The sequence below is a fragment of the Schistocerca americana genome, chromosome 3, assembly GCF_021461395.2.
Source record: "Schistocerca americana isolate TAMUIC-IGC-003095 chromosome 3, iqSchAmer2.1, whole genome shotgun sequence".
Classification (NCBI taxonomy): domain Eukaryota; kingdom Metazoa; phylum Arthropoda; class Insecta; order Orthoptera; family Acrididae; genus Schistocerca; species Schistocerca americana.
The window spans coordinates 877,979,215-878,001,592 of NC_060121.1; the positions used below are offsets into that span (position 1 = coordinate 877,979,215).

At 43.0% G+C, this 22,378-nt stretch overlaps 1 protein-coding gene and 1 non-coding gene across 2 annotated transcripts in view; one reads left to right on the top strand and one right to left on the bottom strand.

Moving 5' to 3' along the window:
- LOC124606457 (cGMP-specific 3',5'-cyclic phosphodiesterase) overlaps nucleotides 1–22,378 on the bottom strand; it is a gene marked incomplete at its 3' end in the record, with an annotated part of 598,053 nt that overhangs the window by 533,130 nt on the left and 42,545 nt on the right. The window lies entirely within an intron of this gene.
- On the top strand, nucleotides 4,549–4,621 carry Trnad-guc. Its single transcript has one exon. It is a non-coding gene; the product is annotated as a tRNA-Asp (tRNA).

The window sequence follows — 22,378 nt, forward strand, 5'->3', positions numbered from 1 at the left end:
CAGTGTGGGATACGTACCAGGTCGGGTTGACGGAGGAGATAGAGAAGATCCAAAAAAGAGCGGCGCGTTTCGTCACAGGGTTATTTGGTAAGCGTGATAGCGTTACGGAGATGTTTAGCAAACTCAAGTGGCAGACGCTGCAAGAGATGTGCTCTGCATCGCGTTGTAGCTTGCTGTCCAGGTTTCGAGAGGGTGCGTTTCTGGATGAGGTATCGAATATATTGCTTCCCACTACTTATACCTCCCGAGGAGATCACGAATGTAAAATTAGAGAGATTCGAGATCGCACGGAGGCTTTCTGACAGTCGTTCTTCCCGCGAACCATACGCGACTGGAACAGGAAAGGGAGATAATGACAGTGGCACGTAAAGTGCCCTCCGCCACGCACTGTTGGGTGGCTTGCGGAGTATAAATGCAGATGTAGATGTAGATGTACAGCAAGTTGAACACATAATAAAAATTACTTACCATATACTTTACACCAAAACCTAATGAAAATGTCTTCAAAACTCCTATCGCCTTTGTACAGAAACCAGATGGTTGTTCTAAGAGTCCAGTGGCACGAAAAGGAAGCAGTGGTTGTGACGGGAGTCAGAGAGGGTTCTAGCCTATCCACGATGTTATTCAGTCTCTGTATTGAGAAAGCACTAAATGAAACAAAACAAAAATTTGGAGTAGGAATTAAACCCCATGGAGAAGAAATAAAAACTTCAATGTTTGCCGATGACATTGTAATTCTGTCAGAGACAGCAAACGACCTGGAAGAGCAGCTGAACGGAATGGACAGTGTCTTCAAAAGAGGAGATAAGATGAACAAAAGCAAAACCAGGATAATGGAATGTAGTCGGATTCAAATGGCTCTGAGCACTATGGGACTTAACATCCGAGGTCATCAGTCCCCTAGTACTTAGAACTACTCAAACCTAACTAACCTAAGGACATCACACACATCCATGCCCGAGGCAGGATTAGAACCTGCGACCGTAGCGGTCGCGCGGTTCCAGACTGAAGCGCCTAGAACCGCTCGGCCACTGCGGCCGGCGTTGTAGTCGTATTAAATCAAGTGATGCTGAGGGAAATAGATTAGGAAATGTGACACTTAAAATAGTAGATGGGATTCAGTATTTGGGGAGAAAAATAACTGATGATGGTCGAAGTAGAGGGGATACACAGTGTAGACTGGCTATGGCAAGAAAAGCGTTTCTGAAGAAGAGAAATTTGTTAACATCCAGTACAGGTTTAAGTGTTTCTGAAAGTATTTGTATTGAGTATCGCCATGTATGCAAGTGAAACATGGACAATAAATATTTTTGACAAGAAGAGAATAGAAGCTTTCGAAATGTCGTGCAACAGAAGAATGCTGAAGATTAGATAGGTAGATCATATAAGTAATGAAAAGGTACTCAACAGAATTGGGGAGAAGAGGTATTTGTAGCACAACTTGACTAGAAGAAGGAATCGGCTGGTAGGACGTGTTCTGAGGCATCAAGGCATCACCAATTTGTTATTGGAGGGCAGCGTGGAGGGTAAAAATCGTAGAGGGAGACCAAGAGATGAATACACTAATCAGATTAGAGGGATGTAGGTTGCAGTAGTTACTCGGATATGAAGATGCTCGCACAGGATAGAGTAGTATGGAGAGCTGCATCAAAACAGCCCCTGGACTGAAGACCACAACAACACATCGCCTAGTGCTCACCACGATGGCTAGAACGCCCATTGGGGGCGGTAGGGAGTTATGACGATTTTTCGAAACACTAATACATTGTGTAGAAAAAGAATGAAACTTAATATTTGTTTGCGTAAATTAAATTAGGGTCTCTGCCTTGGCGACAACTGATGGGAGAGACGAAATTAAAAAAGTGATGTCATACAACACAAGAGAGAGAGAGAGAGAGAGAGACAATGACGACACCGACTGAAAAATATAAAGCGAAAAAAGTTTAATTCAACTGGGTGAAGAAATGAGCGTTAGCTTTATCTCCTGACAGAGAGAAATTGCAAACAAACTATAATGATTTGGGAAATGTGATGAGAATGTCAAGCGAAATGTTCCAGTTTTTCTCTAAGTACAACACAATTGAATTGTTTGTAGAGTCCAGGATAACTTACTCCAGGCGCAAGCAATAGCGAATGACACGGATTGCATTCTTCATATTTTTTTAAAAAAATCTTAGAGTTATGTAAATTTATCAGTTCACAATTGCTACTTCGAATATCCTGCGCACACAGGCTGTAGTCTCGTGAGAGGACCGATAAAGAACTGTTTATTTTCCAGAAAATGCGAGACAGGGAGAAAAATATTCTTCCTCCCGATGATGTCAATATTGCAATCGTAGATAAAACACGAAATTCGCTGGCAAAGAAATAAATTAATCTTTAGAAGTACTTGAAATTGGTCAGCTTGCTGTAAATTTATTTATCATGTACAGAAAAAAACAATACCAAGTTCGGATTAAACAGGAAAAATAATACTGTCAAATTAGTTGCAGATTATAATTGCAATAGCGCATGTTATGAAGACAATAATTTGCTCATGAATACTGTCTGTTGGTTGAAGGGAAATGAGTTCAGAAGATACCATTGTAAGAAATGTCGTCAGCACGTTATTCAGAGCGAAGTGGCGCAGTGGTTAGCACAATGGATTCGCATTCAGGAGGACGACGCTTCAAACCCGCGTCCAGACAGCTTGATTTAGGTTGTTTATGATTTCTCTAAAGCGCTTCAGGAAATGCAGAGACGGTACCTTTGGAAGGACACGACCGATTTCTTCCCCAGCCTTCTCTAATCCGATGGGATTGATGGCCTCGCTGTTCGGTCCCCTCTCCCAAATCAGTCAACCAATCATCAGCACCTTACGATATCTCATAGTTATACTAATCGAGGTACACTAAGTAGTTAGGTATGGAACTGGAGTTTTCGAATCGAATGTGCAAAATATGACCACAGCTTGCCAACTGCAGTAAATGGGGACAGGAATAACAACTAAAAATTTTAGCTGGGCTCACCGTGAAAGTCTTTTTAAAGAACTGTGGAGTCTGTCTTAACTGTCAGAGCTTGTCCATCAAATTATACGTATTAAGAAAAACATAAATCGTTATTACACTGACAATGCTAAACAGACTCATACAACAAGAGCCAGAATAAAAATTACATTTACTTAGAAAAAAGTTAAACAGAAAAATTAAAAAAATGTGAGGGCGTGTAACTCCACTAGAAATCGCAGAAGTAAATTAAGGAGATAACAAAATGTAACATACTTCATAGAGTACCTATAGTGTACCACTTAACTAATTCAAACTGTGCGATAAAGAATTATTTAGGTAATTACTAGAATGGACCGGTAAAAATTTAGCATAAACAAACGATAAAAAAGCCAGTGTCACTCTATAATATAAGCTCACGAGGCAAAATGTGCGCGACCCCCTTAAAAGAGCACAGTCGTTCGTGTAGAACACTGTGGACGATGCCCAACTGGTACCAGGCGGTTACGTGACCCTCCGCAAGTGTCGATCGGAAGTCATAGCAATGAAGCGGTGTGTGTGTGTGTGTGTGTGTGTGTGTGTGTGTGTACGTGTGTGTGTGTGTGTGTGTGCGCGCGCACGCTGACACTCGGTTTTATGCACTCTGTGCAATACGGCGCGTCTACGCGGCGACGTGACACTGACAGAAAGGCGCTATCGTGCGTGGATGTTCTGATGTCCACCCATCGAATGGCTCCAGTTGGAAGAGGCATCTTTGAAGGTACTTGTGTAGACTATTCCTCGCAAAGTGAGACCGTAATCATGACAAGAGGCGATGTTACAGGACGTATCATGGCGGGTGACAGCTGTTTTGCCCGGCGTGCTTATTTTCACTCTGTTATGCATGTTACTGGAAAACATGTTTCTGTGACAAGCAGTAGTAACCTTCATTACGGAGGTGCGCTGATGGAGTTCTTGTGCAGCCAAATGAGAAGCGATTAAATATGACGGAATGAAAGACAGGAGTGTCATCGTAGCCCTGACGCCAGCTGGAAAGTGAGTGTGTGTGTGTGTGTGTGTGTGTGTGTGTGTGTGTGTGTGTGTCCTCGCCGCGCACAATGGCAGGTGAGGTGATGGTAAGCAAGTCCTAACTCGTCAGTAATAACAAAATCGACAGAAGGGAGCCAGACTTGTTATGGAATAACATTGTCAGTGAAATGCGAGGATTTCCTTATCGATCTATGTGCGAAGTGATAAGCTAATTAGCCGGCCGGAGTGGCCGTGCGGTTCTAGGCGCTACAGTCTGGAACCGGGCGACCGCTACGGTCGCAGGTTCGAATCCTGCCTCGGGCATGGATGTGTGTGATGTCCTTAGGATAGTCAGGTTTAATTAGTTCTAAGTTATAGGCGACTGATGACCTCAGAAGTTACGTCGCATAGTGTTCAGAGTCATTTGAACCATTTTGATAAGCCGAACACTTATCCAGACTGGGAGGGTCGCAATTATATACACGTCGGTTCTTTATAGCCCGTACACATTTCTGAAGGCAACACCGTTATCGTGCTTTTATATTTAGCACGCTGAGCCCCGGTAGCTGAGTGGTCAGCGTGACAGACTGTCAATCCTAAGGGCCCGGGTTCGATTCCCGGCTGGGGCGGAGATTTTCTCCGCTCAGGGACTGGGTGTTGTGTTGTCCTAATCATCATCATTTCATCCCCATCGACGCGCAGGTCGCCGAAGTGGCGTCAAATCGAAAGACCTGCACCAGGCGAACAGTCTACCCGACGGGAGACCCTAGCCACACGACATTTCCATTTCCTATGGCGCTAATCTTTCATCCGAAATACTTTACGCCACTACTGCGAATCGCTGGCGAGGCTGGACGTAATGAAACATAAAAATCTGCAACGCACAGACCGTCATAAAATAAGCAATAACTTGTGTGGATGTGATGCCAAATGCCGTGCTCATGTTTTCGCATTAAACTGCATTATGACCAGTAATTTTATGATATAGGTTTTAAATTTTCAGGTCGATATCATTGTACTAATACACTGCAGAGCCAAACAAACTGGTACAACTGACTAATACCGTGTAGGGCTCAGGCGAGCACGCAGAAGTGCCGCAACACGGTGTGGCATGGACTCGACTAACGTCTGAAGTAGTGCTGGAGGCAATTGACGCTATGAATCTTGCAGGGCTGTCCATAAATCCCTAAGAGTACCAAGGAATGGAGATGTCCTCTGAATAACATGTTGCAAGGCATCCCAGATACGCTCAGTAATGTTCACGTCTGGGGAGTTTGGTGGCTAGCGGAAGTGTTTAAACTCAGGTGAATGTTACTGGAGCTATTCTGTAGCAATCCTGACGTGTGGGGTGTCGCATATCCTTCTGTAATTGCCTGTCGGAATGCAGAATGGATGTGAATGGATGCAGCTGATCAGACAGGATGCTTATTACGTGTCACCCGTCAGAGTCGTATCTAGATGTGTCTGGGGTCCCATATCACTCCAACTGCACACATCCCACGCCAATACAGAGATTCCATCAGCTTGAACAGTCCCCTGCTGACATGCAGGGTCCATGGATTGATGAGGTTTCCTCCATACCCGTACACATCCATCAGTTTGATACAATTAGAGTTGCGCGACCAGGCAACATGTTTACAGCCATCAACGGTCCATTGTCGGTGTTAACGGGCCCAGGCCAGACGTAAAGCTTTGGGACGTGCAGTCACCAAAGGCACACAAGTGGGCCTTCGGCTACAATACGCCATGTCGCTGATGTTTCGTTGAATGGTTCACAGAGTAAGACTAGTTGATGGCCAGCATTGAAATCTGCAGCAATTTGCGGAAGGGTTGCTCTTCTGTCACGCTGAACGAGTCTCTACAGTCATCGTTGGTCGCGTTCTTGCAGGATCCTTTTACGGTCGCAGCGATGTCGGAAATTTGATGTTTTACCGGATTCCTGATATTCACGGTACACTCGTGAAATGGTCGTACGGGAAAATCCCCACTTCATCGCTACCATGGAGTTTCTGTGTCCCATCGCTCGTGCGCCGACTATAACACCACCTTCAAACTCACTTCAGTCTTGATAACCTGACATTGTAGCAGCAGTAATCGGCCTTACAACTGCGCCAGACACTTGTTGTCTTATATAGGCGTTGCCGGCAGTAGCGCCGTGTTCTGCCTGTTTACATATCTCTGTATCTGAATACGCATGCCTATAATAGTTTCCTTGGCACTTCAGTGTAGATGCACGGAGTTTCATGGGGATATTTAAGGAGGCGGTAATACAAACTAATTCGAATGTTCCATAAACCATGCGTTCTTTATTAGGTCCATATCATTTTTACGGGTCAATTTTCCGGGGACTGTTGGTCTTAAATAATGTGTAAACTGATGACTAGAATTCACAGGGGGCTGCTATCCTGGTGGAACGTAGCCACCCTTGTAGCCAAAGAAACTGCCTTCGATAGTGCTACTAGCTCGTTTCTAAGAAAGGGACCATGTAAGTCGATGCGGTAACACAACAGGCCCAATCAACTGACGGACTGTCTCAATCATACCACAATTAATAATACACTTCTTTTCTGCGATTACGCCTGAACATTTTATTAGAATTGAATTTAGATATCTACATCTACATACATACTCCGCAATCCACCATACGGTGCGTGGCGGAAGGTACCTCGTACGACAACTAACATCTTCTCTCCCTGTTCCACTCCCAAACAGACCGAGGGAAAAATGACTGCCTATATACCTCTGTACGAGCCCTAATCTCTCTTATCTTATCTTCGTGGTCTTTCCGCGAAATATAACTTGGTGGCAGTAAAATTGTACTGCATTCACCCTCTAATGCTGGTTCTCAAAACGCCTCCTTTCCTCCAGAGACTCCCACCCGAGTTCCTGAAGCATTTCCGTAACACTCGCATGATGATCAAACCTACCAGTAAAAAATCCAGCAGCCCGCCTCTGAATTGCTTCTATGTCCTCCCTCAATCCGACCTGATAGGGATCCCAAACGCTCGAGCAGTTCTCAAGAATAGGTCGTATTTCTGTTTTATAAGCGGTCTCCTTTACATATGAACCACATCTTCCCAAAATTCTACCAATGAACCGAAGACGACTATCCGCCTTCAACACAACTGCCATTACATGCTTGTCCCACATCATATCGCTCTGGAATGTTACGTCCAAATATTTAATTGACGTGACTGTGTCAAGCGCTACACTACTAATGAAGTATTCAAAGATTACGGGATTCTTTTTCCTATTTATCTGCATTAATTTACATTTATCTATATTTAGAGTTAGCTGCCATTCTTTACACCAATCACAAATCCTGTCCAAGTCATTTTGTATCCTCCTACAGTCACTCAACGACGACACCTTCCCGTACACCACAGCATCATCAGCAAACAGCCGCACATTGCTATCCACCCAATCCAAAAGATCATTTATGTAGATAGAAAACAACAGCGGACCTACTACACTTGTCTGGGGCACTCCAGATGATACCCTCACCTCCGATGAACATTCACCATCGAGGACAACGTACTGGGTTCTATTACTTAAGAAGTCTTCGAGCCACTCACATACTTGGGAACCAATCCCATATACTCTTATCTTAGTGAGGAGTCTGCAGTGGGGCACCGAGTCAAACGCTTTCCTGAAGGAATATGGCATCCGTCTGATATCCTTCATCCATGGTTCGCAAAATATCATGTGAAAAAAGGGCGAGTTGCGCTTCGCAGGAGCGATGCTTTCTAAAGCCGTGCTGATGCATGGACAGCAAGTTCTCTGTCTCAAGGAAATTCATTATATTCGAACTGAGAATATGTTCGAGAATCTTGCAACAAACCGATGTTGGTCTGTAATTTTGAGGATCCGTCCTTCTACCCTTCTTATACACAGGCGTCACCTCCGCTTTTTTCCAGTCGCTCGGGAATTTATTACATTGGGCAAGAGATTCGCGATAACTGCAAGCTAAGTAAGAAGCCAATGCAGTAGAGTACTCTCTGTAAAACCGTATTGGAATGCCATCAGGACTTGGGGGTTTATTTCTTTTCAACCCTTTCAGCTGCTTCTCAACCCCAGGGATGTCTATCACTATGTCCTTCACACCTGTTATTGCAAGACTGTCGTTGAAAATTTATAACTTTTACTCACACCAGTGAGCAGCGCCTCAGAAACGTACCGCTTCGTCTCGTTTCGTGCTATATTTGCAGTATTACACTTCATCGTATACTCCCTTTTTCTTTACTTGTTTTAAATTTCTGCATCTTCTTTATTGCTACAAAGTTATAGACAAATATAAAATGAAGAATAGTGAAAATGTGTGGAGCAGATATGGGAGTAACAGTTATGTTTAGAGAAAATATGTCAAGTAGTTATTACGAGGATTGTGAGGGTTGTGCTGTTTCCGAAGCAGTCACATCCATTTAAACGCGCACGTCTGGGTCCCGTTTCGAGACCACAGTTACAGAACAGGTTCACAGTTTCTTGTTCTCGCTTGGCATAATAACTCTTGTTTCCACCACTGCTAAGCAAGTCTGGGCGTTACAGGTCGGTACTTCTCTCTCGGGCACGTTAAGCGTGAACGAATGGTCGATGTGTAGGGGGTAACCGGAGGGATTCCGGCCACTTTTAGGGCAGGCGGCTGCGCAAGATGAATGGGAGGTCGCACCGGAACGGGCCCGGCCGCTGGCAAGAAGAACGGCCCGTCGTGACGCCAGCAGGTCTGTGGTGAGTTATCGCGACTCTATCTGGCCTTCACGGTCCACCTAGCGCCTCGCTTTATGCGCCACCACCACCACCACCACCACCACTACCAGCATCACTGCCTCCTCACGTCCGAGTCCGATGTATAAACTATCAACTCACCGGCCACGGCAGTTTTAATTCACTCGTATGGCAAGACAAATCGCGCTGCACACTTAGAGAATTGTAACTTCTGATGTTGATTCCCAGCAAAGAGTCGAACTGTTTTCGTATGGCAGCCTTCCACATTTTCAAATCGGAAAGTATCATTTACAGGTGTCGATACCCAGCAGCTTTAAAAGTTAATGGGCTACAGTTTACGTGATTTTCCGTTAAGAGGGAAACTACATTAGGAAGTTCAAAAAATTCGATTTTTTATTGCATAAATCGTTAGCTTAACTATCCAAGAATACGCTGTCAAAATTTGTAAGCGAAATTCGCATTCGTTTAGATTTTATGAGCATAGAACAGAAGGAAATTCTTCCAATATATGAAGATTTATCAAGGAATGAATTACTGGAGAAATGTTTAGGTGGCCACACATAAAATGCGAATGGAAGCTTTAATTCCACTATTAGGTGATTAGCTCCTAAACAGTTGCACTCCCGACCAAAAGTCGTTGAGCTGGCATCGTATTTAGCAGCGGCTTATTCAATGAAGGAAATTCATTCCTTCTGAGGGTCATGAACGAGGCAGGAATTGTAGCAGGACCGCAAAGATTCAATTACGTCATACAAATGGACAACTAGCGCCTGAGCCGGCAGAATAGACGTAGTTCATTGGAATCGAAGGAAGGTCGGAAAGCTCGGAAAATACTGCTGCAAGCGCAAATCGAAGCCTATGAGGAAGAAGGAGGAGTACTACATGGTGCTGGAATCGCAGATTAGTAGGTAAGCATTTTACATTATTGTTAAGTTCCTTGAACTTTTATTTTCCGAGAATTTATTTTCACATTTGCGTGCAGTCTAATTAAAAAAGTATAGAACCGATCATAATGAAAATTGATAGTATGATTTTTTATAAAATTACGAATAATATGAACCAACTTGTGATATGATATCACGATTTTAAGAGTATTTTTCCTTGCATAATTAGAGAAAAATCGAAGTAAATTGCTCCAACGCCTGAAAAATTTTTAATTTTCATTATTTTCACCTAAATTGAGGTTCAAGTTCTTAGAAAATAAGTTATTAATGTAAAATCAAAACCTTTTTGATATCAGATGAAAATAGGAATGGCTACACTGCACGCAATTGGAGGACTATACTTACAACCTTCAGCGGACATCACAGCCTATAGTTATTATTTTTGGCTGAAATTATTTAAAAAAATTCACAAAAACTGTTCGAAATATGAATGAAATGTTGTCAAAATTTGATTAAATTCCAATTATATCTTCCCACAAAAATCCCCAAAAATCTGTATCAAACAGCCTCCTAATGTGGTTTCCCCCCTTAACGGTTTCAGCTGAATTCCAGGGTAACTCCTTCGATAACGACCGCGATTCCATCGAACAAACTTGTACAGTTCAGTTTGTACTTTCTCGATAATGGCATCAGTGTTAGCGAAACATAGACCACATGCACTGGTGTGCAAAACCTGAGGAGTGTAATGGGACAGCCGGCTGGTTTGGCCGAGCGGTTCTAGGCGATACAGTCGCAGGTTCGAATCCTGCCTCAGGCATGGATGTGTGTGATGTCCTTAGGTTAGTTAGGTTTAAGTAGTTCTACGTTCTAGGGGACTGATGACCTCAGATGTTAAGTCCCATTTTATAATGGGACATCCTCCTCTAGCATTACTTTTCTTCGACAGTCGTTGTCAATACCAGTATTATTTTTGGAGTTCTGGACAGGTCAACATTATCTGAGTTGCTTTTCTGGAAACTTCCACATAATTTTATTCACAGTATGTTATATTTCAAGCTAAAATTTATTACTTTATAAAATGTTTTAGCCTAGAGGTTATAATCGATAAGTACTAGTTCAGAATGTAAAGTTAAAATAATTTTTTTAGAAACATTCGAAATTGCTAACTATTGGCACACTTAAAATTTCTATTATTAATTACGCAATACTGTACTGCTTACAACGTTTATTCCTGGATTAATTTATGGAATAATAATCGAAAGTAGTAATGTAACAAAAATTAGTGGAAATTCATTTGTTAAGAAAAATTGTAAAGCCTTTGGAATATGGTTATTTCAGCAGACTGTGAGAGTCGTCAGCGTGTCTGTGATGCGATCGGACGTATTTTTATTTTCGGCTTTGTTGTGATAAATCAAAAGAGTGTATGATATACTAAAATGTGAGAAAATATATTAACGTAAAAACAAAAATTCTGCAACAACAATCTCCAAATTTATTTAGATCAAGCCAACCGTGAGGACCTAAAATGTGACATTTTCAGCTTCAAGAATCAGACCCCTAGACAAGAAGAAGTGGAGCCACCTCTACATGAAACGATAAGTAGACTAGAAAGTTTATTGTAATCTTGGCTTCTCTCAAATCTTCGTATGAAACTAATATGGAAAATAGCTGCAAGTAGGAAGGAGTGGGTAAATTCGCATTATGTGTCGCTGCCAAGTAACACAGCTGGATAATAAACTTCGGCCACACATAGAAAGAGCTGCTACAAAATGGTACAGAAGGTAGCTGACGAAATACACAATGAGACGGACAGAAATGACACTCTATTCAAAGACGATAATTGCGCTGTCGTCTCCCCCTGCACAGCATAAAAGACTGGGCATGGTGGTTAAGAGGGTATGTGAGCTCCATACACGGCAGTGCATGCTCTGCAATGTGCTTTCATGCTACCCACTGTTAGATAGATGTTATTGCATGTGGACGAGCCGCAATACATTTCCCCAACGCATGCCACACTTGGTCGATGGGTTTCATGTCAGCAGGCCAACCCATTCACCGAATATTCTCTTGCTCCAACAACTGCTCCACCCTCGCACTTCGATGAGGTCTCCCATCGCCATCCATAAAAATGAGGCGACAGTCGAACTCACCCGTGAGAAGGCACACAGCAGTTCCTGATAACAGCCGGAACATACAGACAGAAAAATTCGTCGGCGATCTTTAATTTATGATGTGTGTAGGCGAAGGAAGCCAAAAGTCTCGCCGCAGTGGTAACAACGGTTCCCGTCAGATCACCGAAGTTAAGCGCTTTCGGGCTGGGCTAGCACTTGGATGGGTGACCATCTAAGCACTGTTAGCAAGCGGGGTGCACTCAGCCGTTGTGAGGCAAACTGAGGAGCTACTTGATTGAGAAGTAGCGGCTCCTGTCTCGTAAACTGACATACGGCCGGGAGAGTGGTGTGCTGACCACATGCCGCTCCATATTGGCATCGAGTGACGCCTGTGGGCTGAGGACGACAGGGCGACCGGTCAGTAGCGCTGGGCGTTCGCGGCCTGTTCGGATGGAGTTTAGTTTAGTAGGTGAAGCAAAAGAAGAATTTCTCAAAGACTCAATGTGCTTTCACGTAGAGACATGTGGATTTATTGCTTGCTTTATCCTCAAGTCGTATATTGGGAACATCAAATGAAAGTGAAGTGGTACATTCAATCTTCCTAAATTACTGAAAGGCGTTGGACATTGTACCTTATCGTGTACTAATAAAAATAAAATAGTATGGAGTGCCTTTACAGATACGCAACTGCTTTGACGAATTTCTGACTGTTATGCTCCACAACGTTAAATCGGACGGCGAAAGTTCAACACAAATGGAGGTACATAGTGCGCGTCTCAGTGAAGCGTAAGAGGGCCTCTGGTGTTCTAAAAGGACGCAAATACTGTGTCAGATTCAGTAACCAGATACATCGAACTGGATGCCTAAGATGCTGCTGTGTTATTTTGACAGGAAGGAGACGCAGAAAGATCAGCACGAAATTCCGCATCGTGCTTTCAATGCCATGTGCATGCCATGTGCAATGAATATGAAAAAATGGAAGATAATAAACGTAATAAGCTAACAGGACTCGGAAGTAACTTCATTTCAAGAACAAAAGGTGTACTCAAAGAATACTGTGTGTTTATCCCGCTTCTAGCTTTGTACATTGGTGTGCAAATCTTGAGGACGAAAGTAACTTTCGTGCGAAGTGTCACTGGCAACTATGATAACTACATGAAACTTGGACTGTGCATAGGGGCATTAGGGGCCCCTACTGCAACCCGCAGAACACCTTCCGCACAAAGCAGCAACTGTACAGCGCAAATGCATTTTTTTAAAATGAAATGATGGGATATAAAGGAAGGAGATAAGGAATGGAACTTTATTCAATTTCTATAATAATGTGTAAAATCTCCAACAAGTTCTGAAGTCCTCCAACTGACGCCACTTTGTCTCCAGGATAACGTACAATTGCGACTGTTACCGCCACGCGGGATTAGCCGAGCGGTCTGAGGCGCTGCAGTCGTGAACTGTGCGCCTGGTCCAGGTGGAGGTTCGAGTCCTCCCTCGGGCATGGGTGTGTGTGTTTGTCCTTAGGATAATTTAGGTTAACTAGTGTGTAAGCTTAGGAACTGATGACCTTAGCAGTTAAGTCCCATACAATTTCACACATATTTGAACATTTTTGCGATTGTTACCCATCTATCTCCATGATCGTAGTCAGCAGTACTGTCAATTGTAAAATTTAAAACAGCTTGACAGAATACTGAAGGACCGTGTAGAAACACTTGCCCGCTTACAGGTTGAGCAGTTAACGGAGTATCATCTACTGCTTTGTGCGTAGAACCGAAGCAGTTGATGCCATGAAACATGACCTTGCCTTTGTCCTGTCATAGAACTCACTTATCTAAAAGGTACGAAAGGAAATAATGTCCCTTTCATTAAAGCTCTCGAGTTCTCCAACTGTGCCACTATTTCTCCAGGATAACGTACAATTTCGACTGTTACCTATCCATTTTCATGATCATAGTCAGCTATATTGTCAATTGTAAAGTTTAATACAGCTCCACAGAAGACTGAAGGGCCGTGTAGAAACACTTGCCCGCTTACATGATCATGGAAATGGATGGGTAACAGTCGTAATTGTAAATTATCCTGGAGACAAAGTGGCATCAATTGGAGGACGTGAGAGCTTTAATGAAAGGGACATTATTGTCTTTCGTACCTTTCAGATAAGTGAGTTCTATGACAAGACAAAGGCAATGTAATGTTATATGGCATCAACTGCTTTCGTTCTACGCACAAGTCATCATCGTAAAATAAGTGAAAGGGAGTCAGCATGCGTTTATGTTAAATGCGGTGGAAATTTTACTAAAATTAAACTTGTTGGAGATCTTACACATTGTTATAGAACCTGAATAAAGTTCCATTCCTTATGTCTTTCCTTTAGATCCCATCATTTCATTTTAAAAAAATGCATTTGCGCTGTACCGTTGCTGCTTTGCGCGGCAGGTGTTGTGCGGGTTGCAGTACGCGCCCCTTCCGCGGCCGCCTTTAGTTTTAACAAGGCAATGTCATGTTATATGGCACCAACTGCTTTGGTTCTACGCACAAGGAATCATCGCAAAATAAGTGAATAGGAGTCAGCATGTGCATATGTTAAAGGCGGTGGAAACTGTGCTAAAATTAAACTTGGAGATCTTACACATTATTACAGAAATTTAATAAAGTTCCATTCCTCATCTCATTCCTTTATATGCCTCCTGTGTGATTACCACGGACGCCAATGCATGCTCTCCAATGTCCTCCCATGCTGGTGTCTGCAGCTCGTGGTATGGTGACTAGCCTTACTGTCTCTGGATCACGGGGTCCCGGGTTCGATCCCGGGCGTGTTGGTGAATTTCTCTGCCTGGGGACTGGGTGTTTGTGTTGTCGTTATCATTTCATCATCATCATTTGTGACAGTGGATAGATTGGACAGTGTAAAAATTGGATTGAGTAAAAATTGGGACTTCGTATCGGCGCTGATGACCGTAGAGTTGAGCAACCACAAACCAACCATAATCATCATCATCATCATCATCCCATGCTGGCCACACGGCCGGAAGATGTTCTTGTGATAGAGTGTCCCATTCCTCCGCCGGCGCGACTGACCACTGCTGCATGATTGTTGGTGCCTGTGGACGTGGTGCAATACGTCTCCCCAACGGAAAATTGGAAATTGGTGGTGAGGTCTTAAGGGACCAAACTGCTGACGTCATCGGTCCCTAAGCCTACAGACTACTTAATCTACATCTACATACATACTCCGCAATCCACCATACGGTGCGTGCTGAGGGTACTTCGTACCACAACTAGCATCTTCTCTCCCTGTTCCACTCCCAAACAGAACGAGGGAAAATGACTGCCTATATGCCTCTGCAAGAGCCCTAATCTTTCTTATCTTATCTTTGGGGTCTTTCCGCGAAATATAAGTTGGCAGCAGTAAAATTGTACTGCAGTCAGCCTCAAATGCTGGTTCTCAAATTTCCTCAGTAGCGATTCACGAAAAGAACGCCTCCTTTCCTGTAGAGACTCCCACCCGAGTTCCTGAAGCATTTCCGTAACACTCGCGTGATGATCAAACCTACCAGTAACAAATCTAGCAGCCCGCAACTGAAGCTTCTATGTCCTCCCTCAATCCGACCTGATAGGGATCCCAAACTCTCGAGCAGTACTCAAGAATAGGTTGTATTTGTGTTTTATAAGCGGTCTCCTTTAGAGATGAACCACATCTTCCCAAAATTCTACCAATGAACCGAAGACGACTATCCGCCTTCCCCACAACTGCCATTACATGCTTGTCCCACTTCATATCCCTCTGGAATGTTACGCCCAAATATTTAATCGACGTGACTGTGTCAAGAGCTACACTACTAATGGAGTATTCAAACATTACGGGATTCTTTTTCCTATTCATCTGCATTAATTTACATTTATCTATATTTAGAGTTAGCTGCCATTCTTTACACTAATCACAAATCCTGTCCAAGTCATCTTGTATCCTCCTACTGTCACTCAACGACGACACCTTCCAGTACACCTCAGCATCATCAGCAAACAGCCGCACATTGCTATCCACCCTATCCAAAAGATCATTTATGTAGATAGAAAACAACAGCGAGCCTACCACACTTCCCTGGGGCACTCCAGATGATACTCTCACCTTCGATGAACACTTACCATCGAAGACAACGTACTGGGTTCTATTACTTAAGAAGTCTAGCTTAAACTAACTTACGCTATGGACAACACACACACACACATCCATGCCCGAGGGAGGACTCGAACCTCCGACGGTACGAGCCGCACGGACCGTGACAAGGCGCCTCAGACCGCGTGTCCTCCCAACGCATCCCACACGTACTCAGTGGGATTGAAGTCGTGGGAACGGGTCGAATAATCCTCTCGTTTCAAGAGCTGCTCCGCCTGCGGTGTTCGATGCAGTACTGCATTTCTATCCATAAAAATGAAGTTAGGCCCGAATGCAACCCTAAAATACACACATGGAGAAGGAGTACAGTGAGAAGAGCGTTGACTGGTAGACTGTACCGTGCTCAAAGATTTGTGGGTCAGTACTGCCGTGGAACGTTCTGCTTCCCCACACCATAAAGCCTGGACCATCAAAATGATCATTTCCGACAGTGCCCCTGCCGGTCGGAGTGGCCGAGCGGTTCTAGGTGCTACAGTCTGGAACCGCGCAACCACTACTGTCGCAGGTTCCAATCCTGCCTCAGGCATGGATGTGTGTGATGTCCTTAGGTTAGTTTGTTGTTGTTGTTGTTGTTGTGGTCTTCAGTCCTGAGACTGGTTTGATGCAGCTCTCCATGCTACTCTATCCTCTGCAAGCTTCTTCATCTCCCAGTACCTACTGCAACCTACATCCTTCTGAATCTGCTTAGTGTATTCATCTCTTGGTCTCCCTCTACGATTTTTACCCTCCACGCTGCCCTCCAATGCTAGATTTGTGATCCCTTGATGCATCAAAACATGTCCTACCAACCGATCCCTTCTTCTATTCAAGTTGTGCCACAAACTTCTCTTCTCCCCAACCCTATTCAACACCTCCTCATTAGTTACGTGATCTACCCACCTTATCTTCAGCATTCTTCTGTAGCACCACGTTTCGAAACCTTCTATTCTCTTCTTGTCCAAACTGGTTATCGTCCATGTTTCACTTCCATACATGGCTACACTCCATACAAATACTTTCAGAAACGACTACCTGACACTTAAATCTGTACTCGATGTTAACAAATTTCTCTTCTTCAGAAACGATTTCCTTGCCATTGCCAGTCTACATTTTATATCCTCTCTACTTCGACCATCATCAGTTATTTTACTCCCTAAATAGCAAAACTCCTTTACTACTTTAAGTATCTCATTTCCTAATCAAATCCCCTCAGCATCACTCGATTTAATTTGACTACATTCCATCATCCTCGTTTTACTTTTGTTGATGTTCATCTTATATCCTCCTTTCAAGACACTGTCCACTCCGTTCAACTGCTCTTCCAAGTCCTTTTCTGTCTCTGACAGAATTACAATGTCATCGGCGAACCTCAAAGTTTGACTTCTTCTTTAGGTTAGTTAGGTTTAAGTAATTCTAAGTTCTAGGGGGCTGATGACCACAGAAGTTAAGTCCCATAGTGCTCAGAGCCATTTGAACCATTTTTGAACAGTGCCCCTGCGCACATTGCGCGTTCCAGCCTCTCGTCGTATGAGAGTACGTCCAGAATCACTGCTCAGACTGAACCGGCTCTCATGAGCACGTGCTCATATTCCTCCTCGGTATAGCCCTTGTGCTCTTGGCACTACATCAGACGGTGTCGCTGATGTGCTGGTGTCAACGGGACATGGCCTACTGGTCGTCGGGGAAAGAGACCGCCCCCCGAGAGTCGCGTTGCCACTGTTGAACGTCAGATACCGCACCTTGCATACTTGTTAAATGTGGTTGCTGTTACACGCGCTGTTTGCCATAAGTCCCTTCTCTGTTGCGCAGTGTAGCGATCATTTTCTGCTGTAGTTGGCCGTGGGTAACGAACTGCTATCCTTCGGGCAGCAGTACCTGGGGTTAGGAACGCTGCCTCAGCTCTTGGAAGAATGCTGTGAGCGATACCGAGCTTCTGGGATACACTCTTCACATTTCGTCCTTCTTACAATTTTCTGATGATTCTTCCCCCTGCGAAGTCGGCCAGAGCCGCGCGGGATTAGCCGAGCGGTCTGGGGTGCTACAGTCATGGACTGTGCGACTAGTCCCGGCGGAGGTTCGAGTCCTCCCTCGGGCATGGGTGTGTGTGTTTGTCCTTAGGATAATTTAGGTTAAGTAGTGTGTATGCTTAGGGACTGATGACCTTAGCAGTTAAGTCCCGTAGGATTTCACACAAATTTTGAACATGTAACAAGCAGCAACTACAGAAATACTTGCTATGTAAATAAAACCGCGTTTTCTTGCTGCAACTTAACTTATTTTTCCCGCGTAGAACATTTGATGCCACTTACAGAGAACACATGAGAGCCTGGAAGTATGGTACAAACCACTGCTTATTTGCAGAACACCTAAGAGAACGTAACGACAAACCAACCACTAGAAAAGAACACACGAAATAATTGGAATTAACAATAAAAACACCTCCTAACCCTGCAAGAAAATTACCACATACAGAAAACCAAAGTCGAAAGGAAAACCCTGTCGAGTGGTCAAGTACACATGCCTAACAATTCATTGCTTACACTAACGGTTAAAATAATAGAATAACACTCCAAAAGAGAATAATAATAATAATAATAATACCCAACACCAATTCACTCACTTCTTCGTGGACCCCTCCACAGAACATTTAAACCAAAACTCAAATCAACTGATTACCAGACCTATCAAGTACTCTCTAACAGCTATTACATTCATATTCAAGACTATACAAGTGAAATCACGAACAGTCCCCGCCATACGCACATACATACACACACATACACACAAACTCCGATTGACACACACTGTCCTTTCTCGCTATTTCGACTGCCTCGTGTTGCGAGGATGCTGCCATTAGGCGCTACAGCGACGCTGACGTCACGCCTTGTGACGTGACGCTCCTGTTTCTGTGCGCGGCTGAGAGACCTCTGACAACATGCTCCTGCACTTTCATTTCCACTGAGTAGTTACTACGTTATGTTACTCTCTCACGTCCTTAAGTTTTGCAGTGTAGTGTGCAATACTTTGCCCAAGGAAATCATTTAGTAAAATATCACCAATAGGAATTTTCTGTGACTTATCCAAAGCATCTGATTTTGTGAACCATGACATTATCTTACAGAAATTACAATTTTATGGTATACGTGTAACAACATATGAGTAGTTTAAGTCATGCTTGCAACAGGAAACAAAAAGTCTCTTTGTATGGTTTAAGTTTCCCACTTCATCTAACTGGGGTGATATTACATTAGGTGTTCCACAGTGTTTCATCATTCGTCACCTTCTGTTCTTGGAGGAGGAGGAAGTAGTGTTTAACGCCCCGTCGACAACGAGGTCATTAGAGACGGAGCAAAAGCTCGAAATAGGGAAGGAAATCGGCCGTGCCCTTTCGAAGGAACCATCCCGGTATTTGCCTGAAGCGATTTAGGGAAATCACGAAAAACCTAAATCAGGATGGCCGGACGCAGGTTTGAACCGTCGCCCTCCTGAATGCGAGTCCAGTGTGCTAACCACTGCACCACCTCGCTCGGTTTTCTGTTCTTCACATACCGGGTGATCAAAAAGTCAGTATAAATTTAAAAATTTAATAAACCACGGAATAATGTAGACAGAGAGGTAAAAATTGACGCACATGCTTGGAATGACATGGGGTTTTATTAGAACCAAAAAAAGTTCACAAAATGTCCGACAGATGGCACTGGACAGCAAAACGTCAGTGACTGCTACCGACAGGTGAGAAGTACGTCGATATGTTACAGAATCGCATCATCCCCAGCCTGGCTGATAAACACCTGCTGGAACGTACGATGTTTATGCAGGATGGCGCTCCACCCCATATTGGTAGACGCGTGAAAGATCTCTTGCGCGCTTTGTTTGGTGATGATCGTGTGCTCAGCCGCCACTTTCGCCATGCTTGGCCTCCCAGGTCCCCAGACCTCAGTCCGTGCGATTATTGGCTTTGGGGTTACCTGAAGTCGCAAGTGTATCTTGATCGACCGACATATCTAGGGATGCTGAAAGACATCATCCGACGCCAATGCCTCACCACAACTCCGGACATGCTTTACAGTGCTGTTCACAACATTATTCCTCGACTACAGCTATTGTTGAGGAATGATGGTGGACATATTGAGCATTTCCCGTAAAAAACATCATCTTTGCTTTGTATTACTTTGTTATGCTAATTAATGCTATTCTGAACTGATGAAGCGCCATCTGTTGGACATTTTTTGAACTTTTCTATTTTTTTGGTTCTAATAAAACACCATGTCATTTCAAGCTTTTGTGTCAATTTGTACCTCTCTATCTACATTATTCCTGGATTTATTCAGTTTTCAAATTTATACTGACTTTTGGATCAGCCTGTATGTGAATGACCTCCCTTCTTATATGAAACAAGAAGCTAAACTTACACTGTTTGTTGATGATACAAGCATCATTATTATCATTTTTGAAATGTGTGTGAAATCTTATGGGACTTAACTGCTAGGGTCATCAGTCCCTATGCTTACACACTACTTAACTTAAATTATCGTAAGGGCAAACACACACACTCATGGCCGAGGGAGGACTCAAACCTCCGCCGGGACAAGTCGCACAGTCCATGACTACAGCGCGTAGACCGCTCGGCTAATCCCGCGCGGCTCAAGCACCATTATTAATCCATTAAATAAACTCCAATAGGCAAGGTACAAATAATGTCTTTGGAAAAGTCATTGATTGGTTTTCTACGAATTGGCTTGTTCTGAACTTTGCTAAAACACAGTACATCCAATTTTCTGCTGCAAGGAGTACAGTTCCTTCAATAAATATAACACATCTACAGAAGTCAGTAGCCAGGGCAGAGCACACTAAGTTTTTGTGTGTACGTATAGATGAGAATCTTAATTGTAAATTTCGTACTTCGGATCTCCAAAAGCGTCTAGGTTCAGCGACTCTATCTATCTGAATAACTGCCAATTTTGAGGTTATAGAAATCAACAAATTAACTTATTTTGCACACTTTCACTCTCTGATATCATACGGAATAATATTTTGAGGTAACTTAACACTTAGGCAAAAAGTATTCAGTGCTCAAAAGAAGGTGGTGAAAATAATGTGTGGAACTGATAGTCGCACAACATGTAGGCATCTGTTTAAAAGTCTAGGAATTCTTATAACTGTCTCACAGTACGTTTACTCAGTAATGAAATTTGTTCTCAACAACATGGACCAGTTTAAATTAATAGCGACATTCATGATTATAATACCAGAAGAAAGAAAGACTTACACTATTCTCTACTTAACCTACATTTGGCACAGAAAGGGGTTAAAAATGCTGCTGTCAAACTTTTCGATGAATTACCAAATGAAATAAAATGTATGTAAGACAACAGTAATAGTTTCAATAACAAACTGAAATCATATCTCCGTGACAACTCCTTCTATACCACAGATGAATTCTTGAAGAGGAATAAATAAATCTATATGTATAATATACACATTTTGTGCCATTTACGGGAATGGGGTACGGAATAAAAATTATAAGCTTAAAAAAACTTGATTCATGTGTGCATTTCTTATGCACTTGACACGTTCCACATCATAACGGTTACCGTGAGATTGATCAATAGAACAAATAAGTAACTAACAGTACAATTAGATAAAGCTGAAATTCATTCGATTGTAATAGGTAGAGTTTTGCGACGATATGTTTTTGCACCAAGAGGAGTATATTACAACTTTTCGGTAGAAGCTCTGGAGGAGTGGATACATGCATGTACAATGTTCAGGCCAGAACAGAGTTATGGAGGTAGGCTCAGAAACTGGAGCTACAGTACACTGAGGCGACAAAGCTCATGGGATTGCGTTATGCACACGTACGGATGGCTACAGTATCGCGTAAGTGTAGCTAGATATTTTTTTGCCCTGTAAGGGACAAATGTTCAATTGAAAAAAATTACTTTTTCCACGAGAAAAATGAAAAAAATTGTGATTTATTTACCTTTTTTATATTAAAACGAAGAATTTGTAAGTTTTAACATTCTTCTGATTGATTTTCCATATTTAAAAAAATCAGTGCAGTTATAACCATACTTCAGCTTTTTATCTAATTTGGGGTACATTAATTTCGTACGTCAGTCCATTTTAATACCGTCTAAGAAAAAACCCTTTCCACAAATCAGCTGGAAATAGGAGTACTAAAGATGAACAATAAGACGCGAAATATGTTATGGATTTCATTCTTGGGAAACCTTTGCATAACTTCTCAACCGCGTCCTTATTTTTGTCATCAAAAGACTGTGCCATGTCCAGGCTTCTTTTAATTGTTTGTAATTCTTCGTGTAAGGAGCCTATCTTCGGTTGATCGATCCTTTAAAGTTCCACAGTTGCTTGAAAACGGCTGTAATTTATTAGTGATTTTAAGTTTTAGATGCAGCATCTTAGAAAACTTTTGTTTTCTGAGAAATCATATCATGCTAACAAATAGCCTACATAATTGGTGTAGAACTGTAGGTTTCCGGACGGATTCTCCTG